This window comes from Rutidosis leptorrhynchoides, chromosome 4, assembly GCF_046630445.1.
Source record: "Rutidosis leptorrhynchoides isolate AG116_Rl617_1_P2 chromosome 4, CSIRO_AGI_Rlap_v1, whole genome shotgun sequence".
In the NCBI taxonomy this organism is placed as follows: Eukaryota; Viridiplantae; Streptophyta; class Magnoliopsida; order Asterales; family Asteraceae; genus Rutidosis; species Rutidosis leptorrhynchoides.
Window position 1 is genome coordinate 274,045,251 of NC_092336.1, and position 18,132 is coordinate 274,063,382.

Below are 18,132 nucleotides of genomic sequence, written 5' to 3' on the forward strand. Positions count from 1 at the left end.
TATATGAACGGGTTCTTTCAAAGTTAGCATATCATATAGATATAGAACATGTGTTTAGTTAATTTTAAAAGTCAAGTTAGAAGGATTAACTTTTGTTTGCGAACAAGTTTAGAATTAACTAAACTATGTTCTAGTGATTACGAGTTTAAACCTTCGAATAAGATAGTTTTATATATATGAATCGAATGATGTTATGAACATCATTACTACCTCAAGTTTAGTAGGTAAACCTACTGGAAGTGACAAGAAATGATCTAGCTTGAAAGGATCTTGGATGGCTTGAAAGTTCTTGAAGTAGGATCATGACACAAAAATAAGTTCAAGTAAGATTTTTACTCGAATTAAGATAGTTTATAGTTATAGAAATTGAATCAAAGTTTGAATATGAATATTACCTTGAATAAGAAAGATAACCTACTGTATATAACAAAGGTTTCTTGATCTTAGATGATTACTTGGAATGGATTAGAAAGCTTGGAAGTAAATTAGTAAACTTGAAGGGATTTTTAGAGTGTTCTTGAAGTGTTCTTCCTATGATGATTATAGCTTGATTCTTGAAGTGATTTTTGATGAAGATGATGATTAACTACTGGAAAAATACGTTCATAATAGTGTGGGTGTGTTGAGAGAGAATTAGAAAGAGAATTGGAAGTGAAATGGAGTGAATGATGAGTGGTAATTGGTGAGTGTTGAGTGGGGTTAAAAGGAGTTCTAGTTAGTTGACTAGCTCATGGTAGAAGTTAAAATTAATTAGTCATACATGACATAATCAAGAGTGGAATCCCATGCTAGTTCCTATTGGTATATACACATAGTAAGTACGTTTTGAAGCTGTGTATAATACGGGTAAAAATACGAATAGAATTCTTGATGAAAGAAAAGAATGGGAAAGTAACTGTAACCATTTTTGTTAAGTATGAGTGTTTTGATATATGTCTTAAAGTCTTCCAAAAGTATTTTAATACATCTAAATACACTACATGTATATACATTTTAACTGAGTCGTTAAGTCATCGTTAGTCGTTACATGTAAGTGTTGTTTTGAAACCTTTAAGTTAACGATCTCAATTAATGTTGTTAACCCATTGTTTATTATATCTAATGAGATGTTAAATTATTATATTATCATGATATTATGATATATTAATATATCTTAATATGATATATATACATTTAAATGTCGTTACAACGATAATCGTTACATATATGTCTCGTTTCGAAATCCTTAAGTTAGTAGTCTTGTTTATATGTATATAACTCATTGTTAATATATTTATGGAGATACTTACTTATTATAATCTCATGTTAACCATATGTATATCCATATATATATCGTCATGTGGTTTTTACAAGTTTTAACGTTCGTGAATCGCCGGTCAACTTGGGTGGTCAATTGTCTATATGAAACATATTTCAATTAATCAAGTCTTAACAATTTTGATTGCTTAACATGTTGGAAACATTTAATCATGTAAATATCAATCTCAATTAATATATATAAACATGGAAAAGTTCGGGTCACTACAGTACCTACCCGTTAAATAAATTTCGTCCCGAAATTTTAAGCTGTTGAAGGTGTTGACGAATCTTCTGGAAATAGATGCGGGTATTTCTTCTTCATCTGATCTTCACGCTCCCAGGTGAACTCGGGTCCTCTACGAGCATTCCATCGAACCTTAACAATTGGTATCTTGTTTTGCTTAAGTCTTTTAACCTCACGATCCATTATTTCGACGGGTTCTTCGATGAATTGGAGTTTTTCGTTGATTTGGATTTCATCTAACGGAATAGTGAGATCTTCTTTAGCAAAACATTTCTTCAAATTCGAGACGTGGAAAGTGTTATGTACAGCCGCGAGTTGTTGAGGTACCCTCAAGTCGGTAAGCTACTGGTCCGACACGATCAATAACCTTGAATGGTCCAATATACCTTGGATTTAATTTCCCTCGTTTACCAAATCGAACAACGCCTTTCCAAGGTGCAACTTTAAGCATGACCATCTCTCCAATTTCAAATTCTATATCTTTTCTTTTAATGTCAGCGTAGCTCTTTTGTCGACTTTGGGCGGTTTTCAACCGTTGTTGAATTTGGATGATCTTCTCGGTAGTTTCTTGTATAATCTCTGGACCCGTAATCTGTCTATCCCCCACTTCACTCCAACAAATTGGAGACCTGCACTTTCTACCATCAAGTGCTTCAAACGGCGCCATCTCAATGCTTGAATGGTAGCTGTTGTTGTAGGAAAATTCTGCTAACGGTAGATGTCGATCCCAACTGTTTCCGAAATCAATAACACATGCTCGTAGCATGTCTTCAAGCGTTTGTATCGTCCTTTCGCTCTGCCCATCAGTTTGTGGATGATACGCAGTACTCATGTCTAGACGAGTTCCTAATGCTTGCTGTAATGTCTGCCAGAATCTTGAAATAAATCTGCCATCCCTATCAGAGATAATAGAGATTGGTATTCCATGTCTGGAGACGACTTCCTTCAAATACAGTCGTGCTAACTTCTCCATCTTGTCATCTTCTCTTATTGGCAGGAAGTGTGCTGATTTGGTGAGACGATCAACTATTACCCAAATAGTATCAAAACCACTTGCAGTCCTTGGCAATTTAGTGATGAAATCCATGGTAATGTTTTCCCATTTCCATTCTGGGATTTCGGGTTGTTGAAGTAGACCTGATGGTTTCTGATGCTCAGCTTTGACCTTAGAACACGTCAAACATTCTCCTACGTATTTAGCAACATCGGTTTTCATACCCGGCCACCAAAAATGTTTCTTGAGATCCTTGTACATCTTCCCCGTTCCAGGATGTATTGAGTATCTGGTTTTATGAGCTTCTCTAAGTACCATTTCTCTCATATATCCAAATTTTGGTACCCAAATCCTTTCAGCCCTATACCGGGTTCCGTCTTCCCGAATATTAAGATGCTTCTCCGATCCTTTGGGTATTTCATCCTTTAAATTTCCCTCTTTTAAAACTCCTTGTTGCGCCTCCTTTATTTGAGTAGTAAGGTTATTATGAATCATTATATTCATATATTTTACTCGAATGGGTTCTTTGTCCTTCCTGCTCAAGGCATCGGCTACCACATTTGCCTTCCCCGGGTGGTAACGAATCTCAAAGTCGTAATCATTCAACAATTCAATCCACCTACGCTGCCTCATATTCAGTTGTTTCTGATTAAATATGTGTTGAAGACTTTTGTGGTCGGTATATATAATACTTTTGACCCCATATAAGTAGGGCCTCCAAGTCTTTAATGCAAAAACAACCGCGCCTAATTCCAAATCATGCGTCGTATAATTTTGCTCGTGAATCTTCAATTGTCTAGAAGCATAAGCAATCACCTTCGTTCGTTGCATTAATACACAACCGAGACCTTGCTTTGATGCATCACAATAAATCACAAAATCATCATTCCCTTCAGGCAATGACAATATAGGTGCCGTAGTTAGCTTTTTCTTCAATAACTGAAACGCTTTCTCTTGTTCATCATTCCATTCAAATTTCTTCCCTTTATGCGTTAATGCAGTCAAGGGTTTTGCTATTCTGGAAAAGTCTTGGATGAACCTTCTGTAGTAACCAGCTAGTCCTAAAAACTGGCGTATGTGTTTCGGAGTTTTCGGGGTTTCCCACTTTTCAACAGTTTCTATCTTTGCCGGATCCACCTTAATACCTTCTTTGTTCACTATGTGACCGAGGAATTGAACTTCTTCCAACCAAAATGCACACTTTGAAAACTTAGCGTACAATTCTACCTTCCTCAATACTTCTAACACCTTTCTCAAATGTTCACAGTGTTCTTGGTCATTCTTTGAGTAAATAAGTATGTCATCAATGAAAACAATGACAAATTTGTCAAGGTATGGTCCACACACTCGGTTCATAAGGTCCATGAACACAGCTGGTGCATTAGTTAAACCAAATGGCATGACCATAAACTCATAATGACCGTCACGTGTTCTGAAAGCAGTCTTTGGAATATCATCTTCTTTCACCCGCATTTGATGATACCCGGAACGTAAGTCAATCTTTGAATAAACAGACGAGCCTTGTAGTTGATCAAATAAGTCGTCGATTCTCGGTAGTGGGTAGCGGTTCTTGATGGTAAGTTTCTTCAACTCTCGGTAGTCGATACACAACCTGAATGTACCATCTTTCTTCTTGACAAACAAAACAGGAGCTCCCCACGGTGATGTGCTTGGTCGAATGAAACCACGCTCTAAAAGTTCTTGTAATTGGCTTTGCAGTTCTTTCATCTCACTGGGTGCGAGTCTGTAAGGAGCACGAGCTATTGGTGCAGCTCCTGGTACAAGATCTATTTGAAATTCAACGGATCGATGTGGGGGTAATCCCGGTAATTCTTTCGGAAATACATCGGGAAATTCTTTTGCGACGGGAACATCATTGATGCTCTTTTCTTCAGTTTGTACTTTCTCGACGTGTGCTAGAACAGCATAGCAACCTTTTCTTATTAGTTTTTGTGCCTTCAAATTACTAATAAGATGTAGCTTCGTGTTGCCCTTTTCTCCGTACACCATTAAGGGTTTTCCTTTTTCTCGTATAATGCGAATTGCATTTTTGTAACAAACGATCTCTGCTTTCACTTCTTTCAACCAGTCCATACTGATTATCACATCAAAACTCCCTAACTCTACTGGTATCAAATCAATCTTAAATGTTTCGCTAACCAGTTTAATTTCTCGATTCCGACATATATTATCTGCTAAAATTAATTTACCATTTGCTAATTCGAGTAAAAATTTACTATCCAAAGGCGTCAATGGACAACTTAATTTAGCACAAAAATCTCTACTCATATAGCTTCTATCCGCACCCGAATCAAATAAAACGTAAGCAGATTTATTGTCAATAAGAAACGTACTCGTAACAAGCTCCGGGTCTTCTTGTGCCTCTGCCGCATTAATATTGAAAACTCTTCCGCGGCCTTGTCCATTCGTGTTCTCCTGGTTCGGGCAATTTCTAATAATGTGGCCCGGTTTTCCACATTTATAACAAACTACATTGGCATAACTTGCTCCGACACTACTTGCTCCGCCATTACTCGTTCCGACACCATTTGTTCCTTTCGTTCTATTAACCCCTGGTCCGTAGACCTCACACTTTGCCGCGCTATGACCATTTCTTTTACACTTATTGCAAAATTTGGTGCAGAACCCCGAGTGATACTTTTCACACCTTTGGCATAGCTGCTTCTGATTGTTGTTGTTGTTGTTGCGGTTATTATTGTTGTTGGGATGATTGTTGTAGTTGCTGTTGTTGTTGTTGTTGTTGTTGTTGTTGTTGTTGTTGTTGTTGTTGTTGTTGGGCCGTTTGTTGTAGTTGCGGTTGATGTTGCGATTGTTGGGATAATTGTTGCGATTATTGTTGTAATTGTTGTTGTTGTTGTTGTTTTGGTGATTCTTATCACCGTTTTCCTCCCACTTTCTTTTGACTTGCTTCACATTGGCCTCTTCAGCAGTCTGTTCTTTAATTCTTTCTTCAATCTGGTTCACTAGTTTGTGAGCCATTCTACATGCCTGTTGTATGGAGGCGGGCTCGTGTGAACTTATATCTTCTTGGATTCTTTCCAGTAATCCTTTCACAAACGCGTCGATCTTCTCTTCCTCATCTTCGAATGCTCCCGGACACAATAGGCACAATTCTGTGAATCGTCTTTCGTACGTGGTAATATCAAATCCTTGGGTTCGTAACCCTCTAAGTTCTGTCTTGAGCTTATTGACCTCGGTTCTGGGATGGTACTTCTCGTTCATCAAGTGCTTGAATGCTGACCACGGTAGTGCGTACGCATCGTCTTGTCCCACTTGCTCTAGATAGGTATTCCACCATGTTAACGCAGAACCTGTGAAGGTATGCGTAGCGTACTTCACTTTGTCCTCTTCAGTACACTTACGTATGGCAAACACCGATTCGACCTTCTCGGTCCACCGTTTCAATCCGATCGGTCCTTCGGTTCCATCAAATTCCAAAGGTTTGCAGGCAGTGAATTCTTTGTAGGTGCATCCTACACGATTTCCTGTACTGCTAGATCCAAGGTTATTGTTGGTATGTAGCGCAGCATGTACTGCGGCTATGTTTGAAGCTAGAAAAGTACGGAATTCCTCTTCATTCATATTCACGGTGTGTCGAGTAGTCGGTGCCATTTCCTTCAAAATAGTCAAATGGAACAAGTTAATCATACAGAATATTAAGAGTAGTTAATAGTATATTGTAGCATAATATGAACTCATTTATAAAAGCTTTTTCTTCATATTAGCGTTTTATAAGTTTAAATTCGGGTAGTACCTACCCGTTAAGTTCATACTTAGTAGCTAATATACAATTCAACTACTACAATTCTATATGAAAAACTGATTATAATAATATTTCGCATTCAAACTTTTACACAATATTTTACAAACTTACAATACCGCTTATTTTACATATAGCATGAAATATAGCACACAATAAATTTGATACAAGATGGTTGTGAAGATAATTCTAGCTAGTACACAAGTCGTTCAACAAAGGCAATAAAGACACGTAATTCATACGTCCAGAAACAAGTCATGCATTCTGGTTTTACTAGGATTACTTCCCATCCTTGGTCTTGTGGAACATAACCGTTATGGCCGTTGATAAGACAGCGTGTTGTAACGTCGTCAAAGGGACGAGGGTTACGTAATGTCCAACAGTCCCGAAACAATCTAAATACCTCATTTCTTACCCCAATTACCGACTCCGTCACTTGTGGGAACGTTTTGTTTAATAGTTGTAGCCCGATGTTCTTGTTCTCACTTTGGTGAGAAGCGAACATTACTAATCCGTAAGCATAACATGCTTCTTTATGTTGCATGTTAGCCACTTTTTCTAAATCACGAAGTCCAATATTCGGATATATTGAGTCAAAATAATTTCTTAACCCATTGCGTAAAATAGCATTTGGGTTCCCCGCAATATATGCGTCAAAGTAAAAACATCGTAACTTATGGATTTCCCAATGTGATATCCCCCATCTTTCAAATGAAAGCCTTTTATAAACCAAGGCATTCTTGGAACATTCTTCGAATGTCTTACAAACTGATCTCGCCTTAAATAGTTGTGCCGAAGAATTCTGACCGACTCTAGACAAGATTTCATCAATCATGTCTCCGGGTAGGTCTCTTAAAATATTGGGTTTTCTATCCATTTTCTGTTTTTATACTGTAAAATAGACAAGAGTTAGATTCATAAAAAAATACTTATTAATACAAGCAATTTTTACATATATCATAAAGCATAAGCACACTATATTACATATATTACACCACACGAATACAACTATCTTATTCCGACTCGCTTGTTTCTTCTTCTTTGGTTTTGGTTCGTTTTGCCAAGTTTCTAGGGATATATGATGTTCCCCTAATACGAGCCGTAATTTTCCACATTGGTTTAGAAAAACCTGGTGGTTTAGAGGTTCCCGGGTCATTGTTACCACTTAAGGACTTCGGGGGTTGACGATACATATAAAGTTCATCGGGGTTGGAATTAGATTTCTCTTTTTTTATACCCTTTCCCTTATTATTTTCTTTTGCCTTTTTAAATTCAGTTGGGGTAATTTCTATAACATCATCGGAATTCTCGTCAGAATCCGATTCATCAGAGAATTGGTAATCCTCCCAATATTTTGCTTCCTTAGCGGAAACACCATTGACCATAATTAACCTTGGTCGGTTGGTTGAGGATTTTCTTTTACTTAACCGTTTTATTATTTCCCCCACGGTTCTATTTCTTCATCTGGTTCCGATTCTTCTTCCGGTTCCGATTCTTCTTCTGGTTCCGACTCTTCTTCCGGTTCCTCTTCGGGAACTTGTGAATCAGTCCACGAATCATTCCAATTTACATTTGACTCTTCATTATTATTAGGTGAGTCAATGGGACTTGTTCTAGAGGTAGACATCTATCACATAATATCAAACGCGTTAAGAGATTAATATATCACATAATATTCACATGTTAAAAATATATAGTTTCCAACAAAATTTGTTAAGCAATCATTTTTCAAGTAAACACGGTCGAAGTCCAGACTCACTAATGCATCCTAACAAACTCGATAAGACACACTAATGCAAAATTCTGGTTCTCTAAGACCAACGCTCTGATACCAACTGAAATGTCCCGTTCTTATTGATTAAAAACGTTCCATATTAATTGATTTCGTTGCGAGGTTTTGACCTCTATATGAGACGTTTTTCAAAGACTGCATTCATTTTTAAAACACCATAACCTTTATAAAGGTTTAAAAAGCTTTACGTAGATTATCAAATAATGATAATCTAAAATATCCTGTTTACACACGACCATTACATAATGGTTTACAATACAAATATGTTACATCGAAATCAGTTTCTTGAATGCAGTTTTTACACAATATCATACAAACATGGACTCCAAATCTTGTCCTTATTTTAGTATGCAACAGCGGAAGCTCTTAATATTCACCTGAGAATAAACATGCTTTAAACGTCAACAAAAATGTTGGTGAGTTATAGGTTTAACCTATATATATCAAATCGTAATAATAGACCACAAGATTTCATATTTCAATACACATCCCATACATAGAGACAAAAATCATTCATATGGTGAACACCTGGTAACTGACAATAACAAGATGCATTTTTAAGAATATCCCCATCATTCCGGGACACCCTTCGGATATGATATAAATTTCGAAGTACTAAAGCATCCGGTACTTTGGATGGGGTTTGTTAGGCCCAATAGATCTATCTTTAGGATTCGCGTCAATTAGGGTGTCTGTTCCCTAATTCTTAGATTACCAGACTTAATAAAAAGGGGCATATTCGATTTCGATAATTCAACCATAGAATGTAGTTTCACGTACTTGTGTCTATTTTGTAAATCATTTATAAAACCTGCATGTATTCTCATCCCAAAAATATTAGATTTTAAAAGTGGGACTATAACTCACTTTCACAGATTTTTACTTCGTCGGAAAGTAAGACTTGGCCACTGGTTGATTCACGAACCTATAAAAATATATACATATATATCAAAGTATGTTTAAAATATATTTACAACACTTTTAATATATTTTGATGTTTTAAGTTTATTAAGTCAGCTGTCCTCGTTAGTAACCTACAACTAGTTGTCCACAGTTAGATGTACAGAAATAAATCGATAAATATTATCTTGAATCAATCCACGACCCAGTGTATACGTATCTCAGTATTGATCACAACTCAAACTATATATATTTTGGAATCAACCTCAACCCTGTATAGCTAACTCCAACATTCACATATAGAGTGTCTATGGTTGTTCCGAAATATATATAGATGTGTCGAAATGATAGGTCGAAATATTGTATACGTGTCTATGGTATCTCAAGATTACATAATATACAATACAAGTTGATTAAGTTATGGTTGGAATAGATTTGTTACCAATTTTCACGTAGCTAAAATGAGAAAAATTATCCAATCTTGTTTTACCCATAACTTCTTCATTTTAAATCCGTTTTGAGTGAATCAAATTGCTATGGTTTCATATTGAACTCTATTTTATGAATCTAAACAGAAAAGTATAGGTTTATAGTCGGAAAAATAAGTTACAAGTCATTTTTTGTAAAGGTAGTCATTTCAGTCGAAAGAACGATGTCTAGATGACCATTTTAGAAAACATACTTCCACTTTGAGTTTAACCATAATTTTTGGATATAGTTTCATGTTCATAATAAAAATCATTTTCTTAGAATAACAACTTTTAAATCAAAGTTTATCATAGTTTTTAATTAACTAACCCAAAACAGCCCGCGGTGTTACTATGACGGCGTAAATCCGGTTTTACGGTGTTTTTCGTGTTTCCAGGTTTTAAATCATTAAGTTAGCATATCATATAGATATAGAACATGTGTTTAGTTAATTTTAAAAGTCAAGTTAGAAGGATTAACTTTTGTTTGCGAACAAATTTAGAATTAACTAAACTATGTTCTAGTGATTACGAGTTTAAACCTTCGAATAAGATAGTTTTATATATATGAATCGAATGATGTTATGAACATCATTACTACCTCAAGTTTAGTAGGTAAACCTACTGGAAGTGACAAGAAATGATCTAGCTTGAAAGGATCTTGGATGGCTTGAAAGTTCTTGAAGTAGGATCATGACACAAAAACAAGTTCAAGTAAGATTTTTACTCGAATTAAGATAGTTTATAGTTATAGAAATTGAATCAAAGTTTGAATATGAATATTACCTTGAATAAGAAAGATAACCTACTGTATATAACAAAGGTTTCTTGATCTTAGATGATTACTTGGAATGGATTAGAAAGCTTGGAAGTAAATTAGTAAACTTGAAGGGATTTTTAGAGTGTTCTTGAAGTGTTCTTCCTATGATGATTATAGCTTGATTCTTGAAGTGATTTTTGATGGAGATGATGATTAAATACTGGAAAAATACGTTCATAATAGTGTGGGTGTGTTGAGAGAGAATTAGAAAGTGAATTGGAAGTGAAATGGAGTGAATGATGAGTGGTAATTGGTGAGTGTTGAGTGGGGTTAAAAGGAGTTCTAGTTAGTTGACTAGCTCATGGTAGAAGTTAAAATTGATTAGTCATACATGACATAATCAAGAGTGGAATCCCATGCTAGTTCCTATTGGTATATACCCATAGTAAGTACGTTTTGAAGCTGTGTATAATACGGGTAAAAATACGACTAGAATTCTTGATGAAAGAAAAGAATGGGAAAGTAACTGTAACCATTTTTGTTAAGTATGAGTGTTTTGATATATGTCTTAAAGTCTTCCAAAAGTATTTTAATACATCTAAATACACTACATGTATATACATTTTAACTGAGTCGTTAAGTCATCGTTAGTCGTTACATGTAAGTGTTGTTTTGAAACCTTTAAGTTAACGATCTCAATTAATGTTGTTAACCCATTGTTTATTATATCTAATGAGATGTTAAATTATTATATTATCATGATATTATGATATATTAATATATTAATATATCTTAATATGATATATATACATTTAAATGTCGTTACAACGATAATCGTTACATATATGTCTCGTTTCGAAATCCTTAAGTTAGTAGTCTTGTTTATATGTATATAACTCATTGTTAATATATTTATGGAGATACTTACTTATTATAATCTCATGTTAACCATATGTATATCCATATATATATCGTCATGTCGTTTTTACAAGTTTTAACGTTCGTGAATCGCCGGTCAACTTGGGTGGTCAATTGTCTATATGAAACATATTTCAATTAATCAAGTCTTAACAATTTTGATTGCTTAACATGTTGGAAACATTTAATCATGTAAATATCAATCTCAATTAATATATATAAACATGGAAAAGTTTGGGTCACTACACATTAGTCTTAACTCACAACTATTCCCATAGTTGTGATCGACTATGGGAGTTTTCGAATAACGGGGTTATTCAAGGATTTAAACATACTAATAAAGAACATAACAATTATTAATGAGTATGATTATCTCCAAATACATCATATCATTTAATATAAATGTTGTATAAATGTTCCAAAATATCATAATACTAAATTAAAAATCATTCCAATTATTAACATTACGAAGCCCTATGCACTGAGCATGACCCTCGTGTTTTGATTGTGCCAAAGCCTTTGTAAAAGGATCAGCAAGGTTTTGATCTGTGTGAACTTTGCGAATACAAACATCTCCGTCTCCCACTATGTGTCGTATATAGTGTAATCTCCTAAGGATATGTTTGGTGATGTGATGCAATCTAGGTTCTTTTGCTTGAGCAATAGCACCATTGTTGTCGCAAAATATTTCTTTGGGGTCTTCTACGCTTGGCATCACCCCTAAATCAGCAATGAACTTTTTCATCCATGCAGCCTCTTGTGCTGCCTCCGATGCAGCAATGTATTCAGCTTCTGTAATAGATTGTGCAACTACTTTCTGCTTAGAACTTTTCCAAGTTATAGCTCCTCCATTCAAGATAAAGACATATCCAGATTATGATCGTGAATCATCTCTATCAGTTTGGAAGCTATCATCTGTGTAGCACTTTACAGTAAGATCTTCTTCCACACCACCATAAATCAAGAACATATCTTTAGTCCTTCTCAAGTACTTTAGGATGTTCTTGACAGCCATCCATTGGCTTTCACCTAGATTTTGTTGGTATCTACTCGTTATGCTCAAAGCATACGATACGTCTGGTCTTGTGCATAACATGGCATACATAATGGATCCAATTGAAGAAGCATATGGAGTTCCATTCATTCGTCTAAGCTCATCATTTTTGCTAGGACTTTGAGACTTGCTCAATATTGTACCATGTGACATTGGCAAAATCCGCATTTGGAATCTTGTATCTTGAATCTTTTTAGAATCTTTTCAATATATGCACTTTGGCTTAAACCGATTAGCCGCTTTGATCTATCTCTATGAATTTTTATTCCTAGAATATAAGCAGCATCGCCAAGGTCTTTCATTTGAAAATACTTCCCAAGCCAAGACTTTACCTTTTGTAAAGTTGGGATGTCATTTCCAATAAGTAATATATCATATACATATAAGATTAAAAATACTACTATGCTCCCACTAGCCCTTTTGTAAACACATGGCTCATCTTCATTTTGGATAAAATCAAACTCTTTTATTTTCTCGTCAAAATGAAGTTTCCAGCTTCTAGATGCTTGCTTTAATCCGTAAATGGCTCTTTTAAGCTTACACACTTTATTAGGATACTTAGGATTTACAAAACCTTCTGGTTGTTCCATATATACATCTTCACTTAAGTGTCCATTAAGGAATGCGGTTTTGACATCCATTTGCCATATCTCATAGTCATAATATGCGGCTATGGCGATGAGTATTATAATTGATTTTAGCATGGCTACTGGAGAGAAAGTTTCGTCATAGTCAACACCATGAGTTTGAGTGAAACCTTTCGCCACTAGTCTTGCCTTAAATGTATGTACATTTCCGTCCATATCGGTTTTCTTTTTGAAAATCCATTTCCTCCCAACAGCCTTGCTATCAGGAGGTAGATCAACTAAGTCCCATACTTCGTTGTCATACATGGACTGCATCTCGTCATTCATGTCTTCATGCCATTTCTTAGATTCAGGATCTAATGTAGCATCTTTGTAGTTAGTGGGCTCACTTTCATCCACCAAGAAAATTTCATCATATCTTTTGGGTCTATGACGAGGTCTACTAGATCTACGAATGTCTTGTGTTACTTCAGGTTCCTGAGCAACCAATTGTTCAGGTTCTTCAACAGTTTGTTGATAGCTAGTGCCAACCTTAGGTGTGATATTTTGTGGTTCTTGAATTTTTTCAAGTTCTACATTACTCCCACTTACTTTATTTAATAGAAACTCTTTTTCTAGAAAAGTAGCGTGTCTAGAAACAAACACTTTGTTCTCGGTAGGATTGTAGAAATAATATCCCATAGAATCCTTTGGATATCCCACAAAAATGCATTTGATAGATCTGGGATCAAGTTTGTTGGAAGTTTCTTGTCGAACATGAGCTTCGCAACCCTAACCTTTCAAATAAGATAAATTTGGTACTTTTCCATGCCATAACTCGTATGGTGTCTTATTAACCTTTTTGGTTGGTACCATATTTAATATGCGAGCAGTAGATTATAAGGCATAGGTCCAGAAGGATGGAGGAAGTGAAGTATGATTCCTCATAGATCAAACCATATCAAGTAGGGTTCGATTCCTCCTCCTAGAAACACCATTATGTTGTGGTGTTCCTGATGGAGTGCGTTGTGAAATAATTCCACAATTCTTTAGATGATCGTCAAACTCTTGACACAAGTACTCACCTCCTCAATCCGATTGAAAAACCTTTATCGTTTTGCCTAGCTGATTTTGAACCTCATTTTGAAACACTTTGTACGTTTCAAATGCCTCATGTTTATGTTTCAATAAGTAAACATAACCAAATCTACTGAAATCATCAGTAAATGTAATGAAGTATCTTTCACCATTTCTTGACATAGTTCTAAAAGGACCGTATACATCGTTATCTATAATTCCCAAAAGATCCTTTGCTCTTTCTCCAGAACCGGAGAAAGGTGCCTTTGTCATCTTCCCGCTTAAACAAGATTCACATACAACAAATGACACAGAGTTAGTTGATTTTAAAATTCCATCAGATTGGAGTTTGGTTATGCGTTTCTTGTTTATGTGACCAAGACGACACTGCCATAGATAAGTTTGATTCAAGTCATGCTTGGATCTTTTGGTGTTTATATTATACATAGAACTATTATTGGATGAATCTTGTATGTCAACTTCATATATGCCATTGTGAGGCCGTGCCTCAAAATAAAAAACATCTTTATTGAAAACTTAAATATTACCATTAGGAAAAGCATACGAGTAAACAGATTCATACAAACGTGCAGCTGAAATAATGTTCCTCGTTAGACTAGGGACATAATAACAATTATTTAGTATTAAATACAGGCCATTTGGTAATAAAAGTTCATAAGTGCATATTGCTACGACCGCAACATGTGCTCCGTTGTCAACATGCAATACAAAATCGCCTGGTTTCAGCTTCTTAATCTTTCTTAGTCCCTGCACATTATTACAAATGTGAGTTCCACAACCAGTATCAAATACCCATGAATTACTAGAGAAAGCAAATAGTTCTATCATATAGATACCTGAGGTGCTAGCATTGCTAGCCTTTGTCTTCTTCAGCTCTACAAGGTAAGTCGGGCAGTTTCGCTTCCAATGACCAATTTCTCCACAATGGAAGCAAGTGGCATCTTTGGCAGGTTTTTCTTTCTTCTTGACAGAATCCTTTGGGACAAACTTTTTGCCTTTGTAGTTGCCCTAACTCTTAGGTTTGCCTTTACCTTTGCCTTTGGCTTGTGGCTTCTTGATTTTTCCTTCCCGAATCATGAGGACTTCAGAGGTTTTGGATAGAATATTCTTCTCGACAGTCTTAAGCATTAAATGCAACTCCGAGATAGATTTCTCCAAATTGTTCATATTGTAGTTCAAGACGAACTGGTCATATGAATTTGGTAGTGAGTTGAGGATCAAGTCTATTGCCAACTCATGACCAATGGAAGATCCAAACCTCTCAAGTTGATCTATGTAGCTCTTCATTTTTAGAACATAAGAGCTTACAGATGTCCCTTCTGTCATCTTGCATGCGTGTAATGCTCTGACAGTTTCAAAGCGTTGTTGCCTAGCTTGTTGCTGGAACATTTCCTTTAGCTGCTTAAGCATCTCAAAGGCATCATGATGTTCCAGGTCCTTTTGCAAGTCTGGAATCATGGTGGCTAACATGAGGCATGCTACCTCTGTGGTGTCATCCATATGCTTAGTCCAAGCATCTCGAATGCTCTTAGTAGCATTAGCAGGGGGTTCCTAGAGAACGGGTCCATCAAGTATATACGACTTCTTGTCGACTTTGAAAACAATTCTCAAATTACGATACCAGTCTAAGAAGTTTGTATCATTGAGTTTTTCCTTCTCTAAGGCATATCTTAGAGAAAGGTGGTGAACGGGTGTAGTTGCATTGGGTGACATCTACAAAATTAACAAAGTTCTTTTAGTATATTAATATTTGATCCTTTAATAATTGATTACCTTAACTTTCTTATGAAAAATTAATTTGTTAAAGGCTAGAATCTAAGTTACATTTAACCTTGAGTGGTTGGCTGATGCTCTCTCCACTAAGTTTAAATTAACAAGGTAGGTAACGATTACCAATTGCAAGTCTAAAACAATTTCTATATCTTAATGGGATCATTAACAACAATTGTCAACTGGTATGCTTAATCCCATCTATGCCTTGGGCATCTTGTGTTTGGCTGATGCTCTCTCCAAAAGAAGCACCAATTAAGTTGTCCTATTTAAAACATATGGTGTTCGGCCCAAGACTGTCATGGGAATCGCGAAACACCATCTCGGTAATCACAAGACGACCATGGTGGTTGGCTGATGCTCTCTCCACAACAACATACAAATGACAAGCGAGTGTCTTAAAAAGGATGGCATAAACTTACATTTTAAAAGGGATTTTGTGTTTTGTATTATTTCAATTTGACAAAACATTTCGTATAATAATTGTTGCATGCATTCAACAATATATTATACGTATACTTTAGATAAAATGATATTTTATATATTGGTCTTGAGTTTATAGAATCTCTATTTTAGTCACTCACGGCATGTCCAATTTTAAACTAATATCCTATATTAATATGTATACATTGAGCGCGCTAACTTAAGACCAATTTTAGTTTCTAATAAAACTCATTTTATTTAAAACTTTATACAAGAGTTTGGTTTAAATTTATTAAATTCATAATTTATTATAATTCATAATTTTAATGTTAACTTTGAGCTTTATGTAAAAACTCCTTTTTATTAAAACTCATTTTATAATTTTACGAAAAACCATTTTCAAAATTATATATAAATTTACCAAACTCTTATTTGTGTTTGATTTGTTAAAAAAATTTATTTTCTAGCATGCAAATATCCTATATTCAAACATGCAACATACAAACAAAAATATAACAATTAATAGGTGCATAGCCAAGCCTTTTCCGAATCGGTTTTCGTGAGCCAAACGAAGGGACCGGGTCAATCTAAGGACATAACATATATCCATGCTTCATTGTGATGTCTTGAAGCTCCCACTTGCCTAGTCAACATTTGGTGTTGCAAATGGCTCCAAAATTGCTTAGAACTCCATCTTGAATTTTCTTCATGTCTTGTTAAATTTTTATAGATAAAATATACAAGTCTACACTAATACTTTTACATCTCAAAATTAAACAAAACATGAAAAATAAAATTATTACAAACCATTATAAATGAAAGAATAATTTACAACCCAATCGAATTTCAACACAACCAAACATCACAAAATGGTCTAAAGGCATTCTATGCACCAAGCAAGTTAATATATCAACTAGTATATATATATATATAGCAACTTCTACAACCATACATGCATGTAAAAGGAATGGTTGTAGCAAATAAAATAACTAAGTTGCATTTTAGAAATCTACAACTTTTCCTTTTTAGAAAAAAAGTTGTTCATTTCTAATAATAAGAACAAGTTCTTATTGTATATAACATAAGTTTCTTAACACATGCAAAAGCGGCTCTTGATACCACAGAAGGGATTTGTATGAAATTTCATAAAACTATTTAGCAGCGGAAGCATGTACAACAATTTTTAAACCTTTCAAAAACTCCCCACCAAGGATCCAATTGCATGTTGTTAATAAAACTAAATAATAAATAATGAGTTTAAAGACTACAACCTTTGAAGATTTTGAACTTGAGAAGTTATGGATGCTAAGAACACCAAGAAGCCATTGTAGCCTTCCTCTATCGGTAATCCACACGAAAACCAACTTCCAATATCAACCGGATGATAGTCCTTCACAACCCTTGAAAACAAGTATAAGAAACAATCTTTCTTATTTCTTGTTTTTAATACTATCTTGTTTAACACTAAGTATACGTATAAGAAAACTTAGACCATTGTTTTAGTGAAGAAAAGATGAAAGATTCTTTTAGACTTGAAAGTTCTATGTTCACCTTCCCCTCACAGTATACGTATGTCCTCATATTTAAAAGAACACTACAACATGTACATATCATATGAGGACCCATGTTTGTCATATTCAATGATAAAAGTCAAGAGAATAATGCTTCATCATTTCTCTTTTACTTTTCTTCCACTAATATAGTGCAAGGTTATCATGACTTCCATTTTAAGTCTATAATATAAATATACAATGTATGCTTTTACATTATATAATCAATAATTAAATTACAAGATAGAAACAAGTAACAAAGTTTACTTACTATCCAACACATAGACATCTCTATACATATATATGGATATTTGTTTATATTCATTTGTGATATTAATTGTCTAATCAAATAACAATGTCATAACATGTATAATAGGGATGAAAATATTCAAATCATATTCAAATATGTAATTGATATTTATTTGCTAATTGTGTGTGACCCTATACGTTCAAATGTTATTAGTAGCGTGGACATAAGTTTTACCTTGGGCATTAATAACCAACAGGCATACAAAT